This window comes from Elephantulus edwardii, unplaced genomic scaffold (genome assembly GCF_000299155.1).
Source record: "Elephantulus edwardii isolate Elephantulus edwardi_28Jun2011 unplaced genomic scaffold, EleEdw1.0 scaffold00019, whole genome shotgun sequence".
NCBI classification, from domain to species: Eukaryota; Metazoa; Chordata; class Mammalia; order Macroscelidea; family Macroscelididae; genus Elephantulus; species Elephantulus edwardii.
In genome coordinates this window covers 6259298-6278372 of record NW_006399769.1, presented here as the reverse complement: position 1 = coordinate 6278372, position 19075 = coordinate 6259298, and the positions used below count along the sequence as shown (strand labels likewise).

The window sequence follows — 19075 nt, the reverse complement described above, 5'->3', positions numbered from 1 at the left end:
AGTTGTATTTTGGATCTGTAGACTTAATTTTAACTTCAATTTGAACTTGCACATGAGTAACTGATGATTTGTTCCACAATCAGCCCCTGGCCTGCTTTTGACTGCTGATATTGATTATTTCTACAGATATAGAGGGTTAACAAACAAGAGGAAGACTTTGAAAGCAGTGTGGCATGCTTGGGGGTGGCAGCATGCGACCTCCACTAACTTCACAAGGTGGAAAATTCTTTATTAACAGCATAAACAGCACAGAGCCAGATCCTATGAAGTCAGACATGTCCCAGTGCTTCCCATCTTACTCTACTGATTTTAATAATTCCAACATCAACTTTCTCTCCTATGGCTTTCACTTGCTTTACTGTTTGGTTCAATAATTCTTTGTAGAGGCCATATAGAACTCACAGACAAGAACAATTCCACCTGAAATGTACCTAATTTGTCACAAAACCAATGGCTAGAAAAGCCATGTGAATTATTCACTACAACACAACGATCCTTAACAAAATAGACTGACACAGTGGCTGCCCAAAGGGGCTGAAATACTTTATCAACTGTGAGGATGGTGCTGAACTAGGCAGGGTTTCCTTTTGCTGTTACTATTGAGTTACTGTGAGTCAGAAGCCACTCAATGGCTATAGTCTTTCTACCATGAATGGTTTCAGATTGCCGTGTGTTTAGTTTCCAGCCCAGTGTTTAACCCTCTATCACCAGAATTCCCAAGTTCAGACCAGAGTCTAGGGGTGGTGGTAATTGAGAAAAGTGAAATTTCTCAGAATACATTTACATAGTAGAAGTGCAGGTACTGGCTTAGATGTGATGTTTATTGTTAGATGCCTTCTAAGTTACTGTGTCTCCTAGAGATACTGTGAATAACACATTCGGTCCTTGCCCTGTCCTGTGCCATCTTCATGATTTTTTATATGCTTGAGCCCATTGCCACAATCACTGTGCCAATCCATCCTGTGGAGAGTCTTCTTCTCTTTTTTTTTCCTTTTTAATATATTATTAATTTCAATGAAAATGTACAGAGACTTTGGATTTCCATTCATTCATTGTTGCACTTTTCTCCCCTCCCAACCTTCCCCACTAGTACAGGCCTCTCTTCGAAAACTAGAAGAAAAATTCTTTCATTGTTTTAGAAACCCTTCCCCAGGTCCACTCCACTATGCAGCCTTCACTCTAGACACCTGTCATGAAAAAAAATACCTAATCACATTTCCCTTTTAAACGATTTTCTCCCTCTCTGTTTCAATGTAGTGTACATTATTGAACCCATCTTTCTCAGTCTCCCCCCGACCCCAAGGTTAGTCCTGTTTTACAACAGTGGCACCATGTAGTATTTGTCCTTTTGTGACTGGGATACTTCACTCAGCATAATGTCCTCCAGGGACACCCATTTTGAATAATATTGCATGAGTTCCTTGCTTTTCAATGCAGCATAGTATTCCATTGTGTGAATATACCACAGCTTCTCTAGCCATTCATTTGTTGATGGGCACTTATGTTGTTTCCTACTCCTTGCTATTGTGAACAAAGCTGTGATAAACATCGGTGTGCATATATCTGCTTGGATGTCAGTTATGGTCTCTTTAGGGTATATTCCCAGTAGTGGAATTGCTGGGTCAAATGGTATCTCTATTTGCAATTTTTTGAGAAAGCACCATACTGCCTTCCACAGTGGTCGCACTATTTTACACTGCCCCAAGAGTGAATACAGGTTCCAGTTTCTCCACAACCTTACCAGCATTTGGTGCTTGTTTTCTCTTTACCTGACCACCTTTCTTATCATGAGATTGTTTTCCAAAGACTGGCCCTTACTGATAACATGTGAAAAATATGTGTGACAAAGTGTCACCCTCATTGCCTCTAGGGAGCACTTCCTCCAAGGCAACCTTGTTTGTTCTTTTGCCATTTCACGGATTATTCCATACTCTTCTCCAACACACCTTTCTTCCATCATCTTTATTGTTCAGAGTTGAAAAGACCATGAGTTGGATCAGGCACATTTTAGTCTTTAATCTTAAAATTTTTGTTCTTTAGAACTTTGATGAGGTCCTTGACGGCAGATTTTCCCCAGTACAATAAATCTTTTGATTTCTTGATTGATGTTACCATGGGAGTTGATTGTGGATCCAGGTAAAAATAAATGACAACTTCAATCATTTCTCTTTTTATTACTATGTTGTCTATTGGTCCTTTGATGTGAATTTTTGTTTTCTGATAGTGGTAGTTACAATGCTATTTTGTATAGGGAAGTATCAGAATTTCACTTAACTGCTTTGGCCATCTTATCTCAGTTCCTGTATTATTTGGGTAATGCTAGACAAGTGAAGCCCCAAAATAAGTAGGTGTTGTGAGAGACTCTGTCTCATGAATAAAAAAAATCACACTCTCCTGTGATTTTTATTCATGGAACAATTGTAACTAGAGACAACTCAATAGGAAAACTATTAATAACTGGTGATAATATCATCTCACTGCTTCAAAATAAATGTTTTTCATTTTTGAAAGTTCTAAGTTCAGTTTCTTGCAATAGTTCTGCTTACATGATAAAGGTCTGTAAATCAAGATGCAAATATCATAGGATTCTTACAGCTTATTATAGGAATGGCTATTTTCTTGGAGTTATTTCACTAAATTTGCATGAGTAATCCACTGGAGTATATTCATTTTAAATGATCCTGAAAGTAACATTCATTTCCCCCCCCCCTATTTTAGAAATGAGTTTGGTTTAATAGTCTCACATCCCAGTATATATATATATTACTATTGTCACTCATCCTAAGTTCTATAAAATCGCTACTAATATTACAGTACTGTAAGTTTTCTCCCCCCCCTTTATCTTTTCTCATCCCTTCTCTCTGTTCTCCACCTCATGTGACATTCATGACTGGTGGTGTAGGTGTATGTTAGAGATGGTGATGTTGAAGACTCCTTTTTCATCCCTTCGCTCAGTTCTCCATCTCTTGTGACACTCATGATTAGCAGCGTAGGTGTATGTTAGGGATGGTGGATGCTGAAGACTCCTTTCTCATCCCTTCTCTCAGTTCTCCACCTCTTGTGACTCTCATGACTGATGGTGTAGGTGTATGTTATGGGTGGTGGGATGTTGAAGGAGTGCAGTCATCAAGGCTGGGAACAGATTGGGTCCCAGTTATTGCCAATTCTCTTTTCTCCATTTCCTCCCTTTTCATTTGCTTGCAGTGCAGTTATTATTTATTTTGCCCCAGATAAAAATATTCTCTATAGCAATGGTATTTTTTTTCCTCTTCTGGAATAAGGCAAAGTAGTCTATCAGTTTGATGCTGTAGGTTTCATAGCAATTGGCAGACTTTTTTCTTTTTTAATGTGGGGGGTTTATAGTTGTTGGCTATCTTTTTAAAATTTTTTTTTTATTAAGCTGCCTTTTGGATCAAGGAGGATTTTATTTCCTAACTAGGATTATTCCCTTATCAAATATTAATTTAGAAGCTTTTTTCATGTAAATATAAAATTCATAGCAATGCTAACCTGCTAATTTTTACTTTTATCCTCAGATCAGGTATTTCATAAAGCCCAGATAAATATTTTTAGGGAAAATATTCATCTCATAAGTATTATTTCCCTCAAATACAATGAGGCCCATTTAAATGAATACCTGAAATAAAAATAATCCTAATGATATATCTGCTGCACTTTGTATCAGATCTGTTGTGTTCCTTTCTTTCAACTCTATTCAATAAATGGCTGGTTAATAAATAATCCTGTTAAATGAATAAAACTTAAGTGTGCCAAATGAAGACATACAAAGCAATCATGATTAGACTTGTTATGAGAGAATGATAGAGGAGTAGATCTACTGTGCAATTAATTTAAAACTGAACTATGATGAAATTTCTATGACAATACTAAACCTGTTAGAGGAATAGATTTATCATCTTCTTTCAAACAACTGTATTCTAGGAACTTAACAAAATACTATTATCTGAGGCTCATCATAGTGGAGATACTAATTTATTTACAAGGGAAAAGAAAGTTCCTTCCATGCAGTCAAGGCTAAATAAATGTTTATTGTTATTGATACTAACAACAGTATGAGTAATAGATTATGAAAACAACTAATAGTGATAGCTGTTCTTACCTGCTTCTGCTACTTTAAACTTGATCAGAGTTGTGTAATAATGAAAAAGTTGTCCTGTACAATAGGCTTTTTAAATAATTTATAAGAACATCAACAAAGCTATTTTGAAAACCATCAAACACTAAGGTATGTACTACTTAGGTTATGAAACACAATTTGGGAACCATGATTTAAGCGGATCATCAGGATTGGTAGGATATCAAGATGTTGTTGCATATGTTAGCTTTAAAAAAACAGACTAGGGGTGTGGTTATGTTGTGTACTTTTAGGAAGTTACTTACAGGAGAAATAAGAGGTGTTTTGAGCTAGATGTTAAATCATCTGAGTATCATGAGTCCTCACAGATCCATGGGATGGCAAGACTTCAGGACTTTTAAAATAAATAAGCAATTATTTAGTTTCCAATTGTGTTTTGGGAGAACTAGAACTAATATTTTAAATCTACTCCTTTTTGACAGTATATATAGATGTACTAGATTAGATATGAACAGGAAAATTTAGGTAGTGCTGTAGAAAGATGACGGGGAGCTCTGGTGACCAACTGGTAAGGAGTTGTGTTGTCAAACCAAAGACATACAATTCAAGTCCATTAGTTTCTCCAAGAGAGAAAGGTGAGAATAACAATCTCATCCTATAGAGTTTACTGCCTCTGAAAACTCTCTGCAAGGTCAGCATGTGGGTGTATATGTGAGCGGCGGGTGGTTTAGATAGAAGAATAATTTGTAGATATGAGACGGAAGAGAAGACCTCTTTTTTTATTAAATTTTATTAATGTTAATGAACATTTACAGAGATTTTGGGTTTCCATTCATTCATTGTTGCACTATTTTCTTTACCCTCCCCCGCAGTTCATTCCTCTTCCCCCCCCGAAAGTCTGTTTTAATTGTCCCATTGCCACAGTGCTTGTCAAAGCCAGTTCTGATTCATCTCCTTTGTCAGTGTGTCCTTTGCCATTCCCTATCACTCCTCCCTGAGAGAGACTTCACCCTGATTCTTAAGGAAAAGGGGACGGTGTATTCTCTTAGCTACTTCCTGCTGAAAAGGGACGCTGTAGGTTTCAGGGTGAGCATCTTCTCTCACTACTCTAAAGGGCCCCTTTGGCAATAGGAAAGAGACGCCCTCTTTTTTAAAAAGCTATATTTGATTAAGTTTTTGGTGAAAGCTTACACTTAATGATAGGTTCTTATTTGGTAATTTACACATAATTTATTAAATGATAGGAGCTATATTCATTAGAACGTATCAACATTCTCCTTTATTATGTTCTATTTGTTCCTTTTTGGTTACTCAATTCCTTGCCCCATTATCTTCTCATCTTTTCAGTAATTATTGACCTTTTAATCTGATACAGGAAGATTTTAAGTAGGGAATCAGTCTTATGAGCAATATCCATTATGTTGTGTGCCTCTCTGACATCTTGTTAAATATTGATCTACAGGGATAGGTTCAGTTTTAGGTTTAAAGAGTGTCTTTGACAAGTAGTCTTAAAAAGTTCACTGCTATTTCAATTTATCTGGTTGGCTCTATCTCTCGCTCTGTGTGTGTGTGTGTGTGTGTGTGTGTGTGTGTGTGTAAACTATGAGTTATTGTTGTTGTTATGTGCTGTTGAGTCTACTGTGCCATGAATGCAGAAGTTAGGAACAAGGAAGAAGGATCAGTAGTCGAAAAACATGGGCTTGATGGCAGAAATGAGGCTGGAGATAAAATGATAGAACTTTGTACAATCAGTGATTTATTAATTACAAATACCTTTTATAAGAAATACAGTGACTATACACATGGGCCTACATGCGGTCTACAGAGGAATCTGATTACGTTTGTGGGAAGAATTGTTGGAGAATCTCAGTATCAGCTGTGAAAACTAGGCCAGGTGCTGATTGTGGAAAAGACCAACAGCTACCTATATGCAAGTTCAAACTGAAGCTAAAGAAAATCAGAACATATAAATAAAAATAAATTTGACCTTGAGTTTATACAACCTGAATTAAAAAGCCATCTTAGGAATGGGTTTGAGGCCTTAAACTAATGAATGGTGACCAGACAAGTTGTGGAAGGATATGAAGAATGCAAAATTACTAATAGAGAGGAGAGAAAAAAGACTGACAAAGATGTCAGAAGAGACTCTGAATTTTGCATTAGAATGCCAAGAAGCCAAAGCAAGGAGAAGTCAGGAAGTTAAGGATCTGAACGAAAGATTTTGAAGGGCAGCATGGGACTACAAAGCAAAGTATTATGATGAAATGAGTTGTACAATGACCAAGGAGGATAGAAGGAGAATTGATGCCTTTGAGCTGTGGTGCTGGAGAAGAGTATTGAGAATACTGCTGGGAAAACAAACAGATTCATCCTGGAAAGGGTTAAACCGGGTGACTCCTTGGAGGCAAGGGTTCCGAGGCTCCGCCTAACATACTTTGGACATGTTGTAAGGAGAGACTGGTCCTTGGAGAAGGACAACATGCTTGGGAGGGTGGAGGGACAGTGCAGGAGAGGAAGGCCCTCTATGAGGTGGATTGATTCAATGACTGGGTTAATCGCGATGAGAGTGTCAGAGACAGTGCAATTGGCACAGGACAGAGCAGAGTTTAGGGCTGTTGTACATAGGGCCGCTATGAGTTGCAAGCGACTTGATGCCACATAACAACAACAACCATTATATGTGTTTTTCCATTTTATTGATGACCAACTATTGTACTATAGTCTTGCTAAGCACCATCTAGTTTTTCTAATCTCAAAGCAAATGAAATCTATACACACACATACACACACACACACACACACACACACACACTTGCTTGTTCAAAGAGCTTTGGTTGCCTTCTTACTGTTTGACTACTGGCAAGATTTTGTTATTATTTTGTACTGTAGAGTCAGAACCAACTCCTAGCTGACCCTACAACAGATTTTCAGAGTCAATAAGTAGCATAATTTACCATCTTTATACCCCAACAAGATTGTAGATTCAACCTCTTGGCTTTGGGTTGGTGGTACAACTTGGCTACCAGAGCTCTCGTCTGGCAAGTACAGACCCATAAGTACATTTTAGATGGTCATTAAAAATCTTTTCAGACCCTAGCTGCTATTAATTTCACTTCACTTCACTACATGCAAATTGTGTTACCATGTTATGATACTGAATTTGTTTTCTCATGATGCTATGGTTCTAAGCTTTAAAACCCAGAAAACCAGTGTTGGAAGGTGTTTAGTTATGTCTAAGGATCTATCAGAAACCCTGTGAAGGGTTGCTGTAAGTCTCAATGGCAGTGAATTTGAGACTTCTTTCTTTTTAAAAAAATAGGTACTTCTATCTGTTTACAAATATATGCACTTCTGTACCTACCTGAATACCAGTTTGTTTATATGCATGTAAATGTACCTAAACACTAATTTACACTTTGGTTGTGCCATGCTTACTAAGTCCATATTTTTATTTCAGTTCTTTAATGAAAAAAAAAATTAGCCATTCTGAGGTATAAAGCACACTAACTCAATACTACCTCACCTTCTTCCTGGCGAACACCAATAAACATTGGTTTCTGTATTTTTCTTTGTTGTCTTATTAAAGACAATGAGACAAAATACTGTCCCACAATATTTATCTTTTTGTGCTCAACCTACTTCACTTAGCATTATACCCTCCAGACTCATTCATGTTATATATAACAGATTTATATATTTCATAAATTCATAACTGTGTAGTATTCCAATTATATGTATATACTACAATTTGTTTATGCCCTCATGCTGAAAACTTTGGTTATTTCTATCTATGTGCTACTGTGGGAAAGGATGGGCAATCTCCTACCATGTAATTACTGCTTCTGAAAAACCACTGGAGGGGCAGCTATGGGACAGTTCTGACTTGTAGTCAACAACAATATGGGTAAATCAGGCAATGATGTGTGTACATTTCTGTTTATGTCAATATTTTTAGATCTCCCACTCCTTAAAAGCAAAAACTGTGTGATTTTCTCACACATACTTTGGACATATTGTCAGAAGAGACTGTTGTTGTGGCATCAAGAAGGAACCAGCTCACAGCGGATCCTCCAGTGGATTTCCAGAGGCTATAAATTGCACAGGGGGAGTTGCCTTTCTCCTATGGAGCATCTGGTGGATGGCAGTGCAACTTCTTACCACTAGGCCACCAGAGCTCCTTGGAAAAGTATATCATGCTGGGAAAAGTAAAAGATAGATTGACACAGTGACTATAACAATGAGTTTAAGTGGAAATTGTGAGGACAGCACAGCATTTCAATCTTTTTTGCAAAGGAGAGCTAAGAGTTGAGATTGATTTGAATACATCCAATAATAGTGATTTATTCATAGCAAATATATTTCTTAAAAACACAAACAGCATCTTTGCACATGTACTTCACCTGATGAATTAATTACACAGATGTCAGATTGACTGTATTTGTGGAAATAATCATTGGAGAAATGCAATATTTGTAGTCAAAACCATACCAGGTGCTGATAGGGGAACAGATCATCAATTACTTATGTGCAAGTATAAATTGAAGCTGAAGAAAAGGAAAATTAGTTTGCAGGAACCAAAATACAATCTTGAGATTATATGTTGAATTTAAGAATCATCTCAAAACAGGTTTTAGGCATTGAACACCAATAATCGAAGACCAGAGGACCTGTGGGAAGACATCAAGAATATCATACATAAAGAAAGCAAAATATCATTATAAAGAAGGAGGAGGGGGAAAAGCCCCCCAAAATGAATGTTAGAAGAGACTACGAAAATTACACTAAAGCGTCAAGAAGTATAAAAAATGAGATGCTGAAATAAAAGAGCTAAACAGAAGATTTCAGAAGGCAGCTTGAGGAGATAAAGCAAAATATTATAACAAAATGTGCAGAGAGCTGGAATCAGAAAATAAAAAAGAGAAGAACTCAGCATTTCTCAAGCTGTAAGAATTGAACAAATTCAAGCCTACAGTTGCAACACAGAGATGCTATGGGTATTGTCTTGAAAGATCCAGGAAGCATTAAAAGAATATGGAAGAAATACACAGAAGCACTGTACCAAAAATAACGGTTGACATTCAGAAATTTCAGGAAATGCCATATGAAGATCCAATGATAATTATGGATGAAGTTCAAGCTGTACTGAAGGCATTAGTATAAATAAGGTTCTAGGAATTGGTAGAATACCAATTGACATGTTTCAGCTAACAAATGAAATAAACTAGATGTGCTTGGTTTATGCCAGGAAATTAGGAAAAAATCCACTTAGCCCCATTCTCAAGAAAGTTTTCCAACAGAATGCAAAAGTTATCAAACAATATCAATAATCATTATTGGTGTCAGATGGGTTGTGGCTGAAAGCAAATACCACAAGAATTTCTATTTGTCTTTTATTAGCTGTGCAAAGACTGTGTGGATAATAACAAATTATGGTTAACTTTGAAAAGAATGATAATCCCAGAATACTTAATTGTGCTAAGAAAAAAAATCTATGCTTAGACCAAGAAGCTGTTCTTTAAACTGAGCAAGGGAACACTGCATGGTTTAAAATCAGGAAGGTGTGCATCAGGGTTGTATCCTTTCTCTATACTTATTCAAAATATATACTTACCAAATACTTTGTGAACCCAGACTATATGAAGAAGAATGTGGCATCAGATTTGGAGGAAGACTCATCAACATCCTACATTTTACAGATGATACAACTTTTTTTTTAAATGAGAAAGATATGAAACGCTTGCTGCAGAAGATCAGGGACTACAGCGTTTGGTATGGATTACATTTCAACATCAAGCAAACAAAGGTGGAAAACAATATATGTAAACAATCTAAAATTAAAAAGAAAACAAAGGTACTAACCTCAGGACCGACAGTCAACATTATGATATATGGAGAAAGGATTAAAGCTGTCAATGCTTTAATCTAATTTGGATCAGGAATCAACAACCAGCAGTCAAGAAATCAGGAGGAGCATTGGACAAATCTGCTGTCAGGGACCTTTCTCAAATGCCAAAGAAGAAAGATGTCAGTTTGAAGGCTAAGGTGTGACTGATTCAGGCCATGGTCTTTTCAATCACCTGCTAAAAATTAGAGAGTTGAACAATGAATAAAGATGACAGAAGAAGAATTGATTCCTTTGAGTTGTGGTGCAGGAGAAGAGTACTGAACATCCCATGGACTGCCAAAAGAACAAATAGATATGTCTTGGAGAAAGTGTAGCCAGAGTACTCCTTGGAGGCAAAGTCTTTCATACTATTTTTTAGAAATTGATATTTTAATGAAAGGTTATAGAAAACTGGGATTTCCATTCATTCATTGTTGCGTATTTTCCTCCCTTCCCACTCTTTCCCACCTTGTTCATTTTTCTCTTTGAGAAGAAAACAAAAAAATCTTTCATTGTTATACAATCCCCCACCCCAATCCACTTTACTATGCACATCTATTCTAGACTCTTGCCATTCAAATAATATCTAATCATATATCCCTTTTAAACAGTTCTCTTCCTCATCTGTTTCAATGCAGGGTACATGATTTATTCCCTCTTTTGTTAGTTTCCCCCCAAACCTAATGTCAGTCCCTTTTCTTATAACAGTGGCATTATGCAGTATTTGCCCTTCTGTGATTGAGATATTTTACTCAACATAATGTCCTCCAGGGTCTCCCATTTGGTATAATATTTCATGAATTCCTTGTTTTTCAATGCTGCATAGTATTCCATTATGTGAATATACCATAGTTTCTCTATCCATTCTTTTTTTGATGGGCACTTGGGTTGTTTCCAACTCTTTGCTATTGTGAACAAAGCAGCAATAAACGTAAGTGTGCATATATCTGCTTGGGTGACAGTTCTGGTTTCTTTAGGATATATTCTCCGTAGTGGAATGCTGGGTCAAATGGTATTTGTATTTCCAACTTTTTGAGAAAGTGTCATACTGCCTTCCAGAGTGGTTGCACCATTTTACACTCCCACCAACAGTGAATAAAGGTTTCAAATTTTCCACAACCTCACCAGCAGCATTTGTTGTTTGTTGCTCTGTTGAATTTTTCTATTCTTACTGGGGTAAGATGATAACTCATAGGGTTGTTTTTTTTTTTTTTAATTTGCATGTCTCTTAAAGCTAGGAACTTGGAACATTTCATCATGTATTTGTTTGCCATCTGAATGTCTTCTTTAGTGAAGTGTCTATTCATATCCTGTGTCCATTTTTCAATTGGGTTGTTAACCTTTATCTTGTTGTGGTGATTATTTTATAAATTCTAGATATATGTTTCTTATCAGACATGGCATTACCAAATATTTTTCCCCAGTCTGTCTTTTTCCTTTTTACCCTGCTGGAGAAGTTTTTGGATGTGCATAGGAATTTTATTCTTAGAAGGTCCCATTTATTTGTTTTATCCTCTCCTGGTTGTAGGCTTTTCAGGATGCTTGGAAGACTTCATGTTGTGGATTAAGGCTTCTGGAGTTCTTCAAATCTTTTCTTTAATGAAGTTTATAGTCCTTGGTTTTAGTCTTAGGTCCTTGATGTACTTTGCATTGGTTTTTGTGTATGGTGTGAGGTGTGACTATTGCTTGAGTTTTCTGCAGATAGTTTTCTAATTTTACCAACACCATTTGTTAAAAAGTCAGTCATTTGACTTTTTAACTTGACTGATTTAATCTTCTCGTAAAATATCAGTTGACCATAGGTAGATGGTCTGATTTCTGGGTTCTCAATTCTCTTCCATTGATCTATGTGGCTGTCATTATACCAGTACCATGCTGTCTTGACCACCATGGCAGTGTAGTAGGATTTGAAATCAGAGTCAGATGCCTCCTACCTTGTTTGTCTTTTAAAGGAATGCTTTGCTTGTTCTGGGCCTCTTTATATTCAAAATTAAACTGGAGATTGCATTTTCTATCTTGTTGAAGAATGGGATTGGCATTTGTATTGGGATTGACTTGAAAATTGCCTTGATAGTATTGTCATTTTCACAATATTGAGTCTTCCTATTCAGGAGCAAGGTATATTCTTCCATTCCTCCAGGTCTCTTTTTGTTTCTTGAAGTAATGTACTGTAATTTTCTTTGAATAGATCATTAACAAAAATGATCTGGTTAGATTTACTCCCAAGTGTTTAATCTTGTGATTTGGTATTGTGAATGGTATTGTTTTCCTTAGCTCCCATTCTGTATTCTCTATGTCACTGTAGAGAAATCCAATTGATTTTTGTATGTTGATCTTGTATCTTGCAACTTTGCTGAATTGGCCAACTAAGCAGTAGTTTTCTTGCTAAGTCTTTAGAGTTTTTTAAGTATACTAACATATCATTTGCATATAGAGATAATTTTACCTCCTCTTTGCTAATTTGGATACCTCTTATTGACAGCATCTGAAACATTGGACGTCATATTTTGGATTGTGGTTTCTTGTTTTTCCAGAGCCTCTAGTGGCTCATTTGTTTAACTGCATTGTTTTGGATTTTTTCTTTAAACTCTTCCTGCTTTTTTCTTGCAGTGTCCGGTAATTCTTCAAGTTTATTTTTCACTCATTGTAAATATTCAATCATTGTTTTTTAAATTCTGTATCAGAAGGTTCCATCAGACTTTCTGGCTTCAGGAAATCCATTGACACTGTGACACTTTTAGGGGGTAACATCCTGCTTCAGACTTGTGTAGATTGTGAGGTAGCCTGCTTCTTTTGTGGCGTTGCTGTGGTAGAATTTTTCATGTTTGAGTTGAGCCGGTTCTTGATCTGAAGTCACTGCTCCAGAAGAGAGTTGGGCAAGCACAGTCATGGGGCTGCACGTAGCGTTGGCACACGTGCAGATGCATGCGGGGGTGGTCGGGGTATCTATGGCAACCTGAATGGAAAACCAGGAAGCTTTGGTTTTCCCCTCAAGAACTGGGTCTGTTACCCCAGTGTTAGCTCCAGATCTGTCACTCTTTCCTGCTTAAGGTGAAGAGGGATCACATGGTGCTGCATTCAGCAGTCATCCTCCTCTAGATACCTCACTCAAAATTCCTGCTGTCCTGCTTGCTCCTGGCTGATGGATCCCACTGGAGCTCACTGTGCCCCACTGGCTCACTGCTCCCCACTGAGGCTTGGTGCTCCTCGCCAAGGCTCACTGCTCCCACAGCTCCCAAACTAATTTGTTTAATAATAATTTTCACTCAAATTCTAGCTGTCCTGCTCCCTCCATGTGTGTCGCTCCATGCTTGCCAATCAAAAGAAGCTCAGTCCTACAGCAAACTTGTCTCTGTGGCACAATATTACCCTAAGCAGCTCTGTCTCACATTGGTCTGTGATTCTTTGCTGAGGCTGCTGGTGTTCTCATGTAGATTCTAGTCTCAAAGTCTTTAATACTTTGGACATGCAGCTAGGGAAAGTGAAGTCTTTAATGCTTTGGACATGTAGCTAGGCAAGGATATTCCTTGTAAAGGGACATCATGTTTTGAAAGCTAATGAGAGGAAGACTCATAAGATGGAGTGACATGGTGACATCAACAATGGGCTCAAGTGTGTCAGAGATGATGAGCTTGGCAAAAGATAGGGCAAGGTTCAGGTAGGCTCTTCATAGGGTTATTATGAGTCATACTTGATAGCACCTAACCACAACAACAAGAAGCATATATATCATATACCTGAGAATAAGATTGCTGTATCATATTATAGTTATATTTTTTGTTTCTTTTAGTTCTTTTTTTGGAGGGGGTGAGGGGAAGTTGTAGTTTTTAGAAAGTACCATATAGTTTTTTACATTCCCACCAGCACTTAATTCAGGTTTTCCCATATTCTCTCCATCATTTGTTCACCTAACCACAACAACAAGAATCATATATATCATATACCTGAGAATAAGATTGCTGTATCATATTATAGTTATATTTTTTGTTTCTTTTAGTTCTTTTTTTGGAGGGGGTGAGGGGAGGTTGTAGTTTTTAGAAAGTACCATATAGTTTTTTACATTCCCACCAGCAATTAATAAGTATTCAAGTTTTCCCATATCCTCTCCATCATTTGTTGTTAATGGTTTTGATTTTTTAAAAACTATAGTTGTTTGTTGTTGTTGTTGTCTTCACTTTGTTTTAAATCAGTGCCATTTTTGTTCAGTTAATCTAGTGTCTCATAAGGAGGAGTCTTTAGAGAACATGGTGCTTAGAAAAACAGAGGATCTGCAAAAAGAGAAAGTCCCTCAGTGAGATTAGTTGACACAGTGACTAACATAAGGGACTTAAGAGGAGTAGTAACTATACGGATATTGTACTAAGCAGGGTTTTGGATTTTTATACATAGGGCTGTACATGGGTCAGAAGGCTTGACACCTGACAATATCAAAAGACCATAAACATATGCTTGCTAGCTACTTGGATGTCCTCTTTGGTGAGTGTTTGTTCATATCTTGTTCCCACCTTGTGATTGGATTGTTTCTCATCGTCTTCTTCAGGTTTTGCAGCTTTCTATAGATTTTAGAGATTAGACCCTTGTTTTAAAGGTTTTAACCTACCAGCACTTCCTCAGGAGAAAGATGGACAGTCTCCTTCTATAAAAATTTATGGCCAAGGAAATCCTATAGATGGTGGCTGTGAATCACAATTGACTTGAAGAGAGAGGGTAAACCCTTACTAGATGGGTTATTTCTGAATTTTTTTTTCCAGTCTGTAGGTTGTCTATTTACTCTTTTACCCTCCATTTAATTTTATACCTTTAATAGCATTCACATACCAATAATTTAATGGTAGAAGTAGAAAATAATGTACAAATAATTGTCTAAAATATATGTACAGCAAGTATTAAACAGGAAAATAAGTGACACTAAAATACAGGTAGAATTTATGTATTTGTCCAAATTGAATTGACTATTTCTCCAAGGTATATGGCAAATTGAAGGATGGAACTTCAACTGTTATATCATCAGGCTAATACTTCTTAGACACTGACAGTGGTATTTATCTTTACAGACTTTCCAAGTATATATGTGTTGATTTCTATCATTTTCCTTCCATGCTTGCCATTCAATCATTGAGCATGTACGTTTGCATTAGATGAGTCTTGTCCCTCCTTCAGAAATATCAGCAGGACAGTTAATGAATATTTTGCAACATGAATTAGGAATTAAATAGGCATAATCATAATAGTATTTTTAAAAGACCATTTATGTTAGGAAAAACTAAAATTGAAATTTTAATCATATCTCCTGACAGTTCAGTTTAGGTAACCTCAGCATGTCACAGCTCCACACTTGCACACATCCTCTTTTTGGCTGATCTGTGGTGAGTAGTAAGTCTAATATCCTGCTGAAGGTTATCCAAAAATGACTGAAACAGTATATCGACAGAGAACTACTAGATTTACAATCTGGGTTTAGAACAGGCTGTGGCACTAAAGATATTATCACCAATTTCAAATGAATCGTGACCAAAATAAGAGCACCAGAGGAATGTCTATATGTGTTTATTGACTATGCAAAGACATTTGACTATGTAGACCACAACAAATTGTGGCTAACCTTGAGAAGAATGGAAATCTCAGAACACTGATTGTGTTCATGTGAAAGCTATACTAAGACTAGGAAGCTGTCCTCAGAAAAAAGCAAGGAAACACTGCATGGTTCAAAATCAAGAAAGGACTGCATGAGGGATGTGTCCAGTCTCCATACCTTTTCAAGCTGTATACACAACAGATCATTCAGGAAGCTGGGCTTTATGAGGACGAATGTAGTGTCACAATTGGAGGAAGACTCATCAACAACCTGTTATACAGATAATACAACCTTGTTTGCCAAAATTAAAGAGTACCTGAAGCATTTGCTGCAGAAGGTCTAGGACTGTAGTCTTCAATATGGATTGAAGCTCAACATCAGGAAGGGAAAGATTCTTAACACTGGGCTAGTTAGCAGCATCATGATAGATGAAGAAGAGATTGAGATTGTTTACACTTGCAGCTTGCTCGGCTCCACAGTCAATACTCTTAGCACCAGCAGTCAAGAAATCAAAGACAAATTTCACTGGGGATGTCTGCTGTCAGGGACTTCTTCAAAGTACAAAAAAGTAATGATGACAGTCTAAGGACTTAAGGCGCATCTGATCCAGGGCATGGTCTTTGCAATTAGTTGTTATGCATCAGAGGCTGGACAATGACTAAAGATAGTAGAAGAATTGATGCCTTTGAGTTCTGGTGCTGGAGAAGAGTCTTGAACATACTATGGATTGCCAGAAGAATAAATAGGTCTGTTTGAGAGCATGAAACCAAATATCTCCTTGGAGGCAAGGGTTTTGAAGCTCTGTCTCACATACTTTGGTCACCTGGCCTAGCGGGACCTGTCCTTAGAGAAGGATATTATGCTTATAAGGGTAGAGGAATAGCACGGGAGAGGAAGACCCCAGATGTAATGGATTGATACAGTAACTGGGGTAATGTGGTCAGGGTTCAAAGCTTATTGTTGCTCTGAGTCACAGGTACCTTGATGCCATATAACAAGAACAATATATGGTCAATAGAATCTGAAGATATATCTTTTGAACCTTTCATTTTATAATAAAAATATAGCTATTATACAACACTTATGGTTCTTGTGGAAAATAATGTCATTCAAGGAAAATGAGTATTAAGGTTTTCCATGAAAACACTTTATCTTTAAAGATTTCAGTCACAACTGTGATTCACAAAATGAAATATATTTCTGTTTGAGCTGCATCCATTGTAAATTTATCATATTCATAGTCAAGATGTTGTCATACAACACCGTTGTTGTCATACAACACATTTGTTGTCCTAGAACTGGTCCTGTCTTTCTGCTTCTTCATTTACCTCTCCAAAATATTCCATGAAAAAACTCATTGTTTTAATCTTCACAAGTGTTTTTACACCTTATGCACAGCCATTGCTAATTCAAAAGATGCAGAGGGAATATTTTGTGCCATTTTATCTAACCTTGTTGAGACAATCAGGTCCACATTGACATCTTGAGTTGCACTCATACATGGGACACTAGGTAGGATTTTAATTTGTTAATCTTTATTATACACCAGAAGAACTCCCTAGCTTCAATAGGACAATATTTCTCAAAGAAGCAATCTGAATGTGAACAACCAAATGTAATTTAATGTACTAAACTGATTCCAGGAGCTGGTTTGTATTCATTAATGTGATAGAAATCCAACGTCGAGCCCTCTAAGTCAACAGTATTTTCAGCAAATAACACTTCTCTGTGATTCTTTCTTCTGTTGACTTTATCTTGCCATTTTTGCAGAGCCCTCTTTACAATGTATTTGGCCTTCTTTACAATGCATTCAGCATGAAAGGTTTCAAAGTTTATTTCTTTTCTTTTTAATTAATTTCAATGAACATTTACAGAGATTTTGGATTTCCATTCATTCATTGTTGCACTTTTCTCCCCTCCCACCTCACCCCCACCTCCAGTTTGTTCTTCTCCTTGAAAAGCAAAAGAAAAACTCCTTTATTGGTATACAATACCCCCATACCCCCATACCCCCATACCACGACCCTGAGTGTACTCCACTCTGTAACCCTCATTCTGAACTCTTATGATACTTACTGTTTGTCCTTTTTAAACTTTGAATTAAAAAGTGTGCTTGTCATTAGAGAACTGCTGAATAAGTAATAGACATTTGAGATTTTTCAAAGGTTCCCAAGTACTTGTAGACTCTGGCCATCTTTTCCATTTTACAAGATAATAATATTACCATGTTCTTTGCTACCTTGTAGTCATACAAGTACTCCATCTCATAACTGTTTAAATTCCTCTTGGTGGTTCCTATCAATTTCCATATGAGCTTTTCTTTTCTACATAATTCCTGAAGAGTATCAACTCTAATGGCAGGTTCAAGAGGCTGCACTGCAATACCGAAGACATGTGGTTCAAATCCACCAGCTATTCTATGGGAGGATGGGCAGTCTCCTCCTGGTCGACTAACTGCTTCTGAAAACCCACTGGAGGGTCAATTATGGGTCAGTTCCAACTCAATGGTAAACAGCAATAACATCAAATGAAACTAGGCAAGGTACACACTAAGATTTATAAATCACCAGATTTTCTATGTAAACCTTTAGACAAAATGTTAATCTGGTACTGCATTCAGTTTTACCCAAGATGTATTTGTCATCTTTCCATACAATTTTTATCTAGTTGAAGTAGCATGAAGATTGAAACCTCCTCAAGACTTGGTTTCAGTTGGTACCATTTTGTAGCACTTTCATTCATACTCATCTTTTAATAAAGTCTTTTGTGGCATATGTTTTACATATTTATGAGGTCTCATTCATCTACATCATCTTCTTCTATTAGTTCATTTTTGTTATCCTATTTTTGCAAAAGGTTAAGTCTCTTCATTTTTACTCAGAAATTTTGTCTTTTCAGGTTTAACATTTAGACTTCTGTTCCGTTTCTGTTAATTTTTGTGTCTGCTGTGAGGTATGGGTTTTGATTCAATATTTTACAGTTCCAGTACCATTATTTATTAAAGAGACTGTTTCTGCCCCACTGAATGGACTTTGAATCCTTGTCAAAACTCAAGTGTTCATAGATGACTGAGTTGAATTCTGAGCTCATAATTCTGTTCCACTGGTGTATTAGTGTATTGTTGAACCAATACCAAGCTGTTTTGATTACAGTGACTGTATAATATGTTTTATAACAATGAATGCTATCATGAAGCCTCACATTTTATTCCTTTAATTTTACTTTAACTGTTCGAGGTTTCTGTACTTTCCATTTGAAGTTAATTATTATTTTTTTCCTCAAAGTGATATGCATTGATAATAATGGGTGACTGTAATGCAAAAGTTGGGAATAGTGAAGAAGAATCAGTGGTCGGAAAACAGAGGGTTGGTGACAGGAATGAGGCTGGAGATAGAATGATTGAATTTTGTAAAATCAATGACTTACTCGTTGCAAATACATTTTATAAGAGACACAAACACAGGTTATACACATGGACTTCACCTGATGGTATGCATAGGAATCAGATCGACTACATCTG

The 19075-nt window shown here is 36.8% G+C and overlaps 1 protein-coding gene and 1 pseudogene across 1 annotated transcript in view; one reads left to right on the top strand and one right to left on the bottom strand.

Moving 5' to 3' along the window:
- CAMKMT (calmodulin-lysine N-methyltransferase) overlaps positions 1 to 19075 on the top strand; it is a 620355-nt gene that overhangs the window by 316444 nt on the left and 284836 nt on the right. The gene's annotated exons all lie outside the window — the stretch shown is intronic.
- The window catches only part of LOC102856260, a 27957-nt pseudogene continuing 24160 nt past the window's right edge, over positions 15279 to 19075 (bottom strand).